The following is a 439-nucleotide window of genomic DNA, read 5'->3' on the forward strand; positions in this document are numbered from 1 at the left end:
CCCCATCCTAAAGATCTAAAGGATCTAAAAGGTGTCACAAAAAATGGTGATACAAGTTAGATCTATTAGATCTTTAGCACAGTCATACTCGTGTCGATCTCGATGACTTAACTCGCATTGCTCACTGGAATCAACCCAGCAAGCAATGCTCGTTAAGGCACCGCGACCAACACGGGATCACTCTCCTAATGAACCTGGCTCGCTATCCATGCAAATATGCAAATACAAATGCTAATGCAGGAAAATCAGAACATATAAGTAGTGACAAAGAGTATGCCATGAAGGCAGTGACTCGTAGGAATGGGCATGCCGTAGTGGCAGGGGCCCGAAAAGAGGGTATGCCAATAAGGCAGTGACCCGAAGGTGGGCATGCCGTGGCGGCAGTGGCCCGAAAAGAGGGTATACCGGTAAGGCAGTGACCCGAAGGTAGGCATGCCGT

The sequence above is a fragment of the Phalaenopsis equestris genome, unplaced genomic scaffold (assembly GCF_001263595.1).
Source record: "Phalaenopsis equestris unplaced genomic scaffold, ASM126359v1 Scaffold000297, whole genome shotgun sequence".
In the NCBI taxonomy this organism is placed as follows: Eukaryota; Viridiplantae; Streptophyta; class Magnoliopsida; order Asparagales; family Orchidaceae; genus Phalaenopsis; species Phalaenopsis equestris.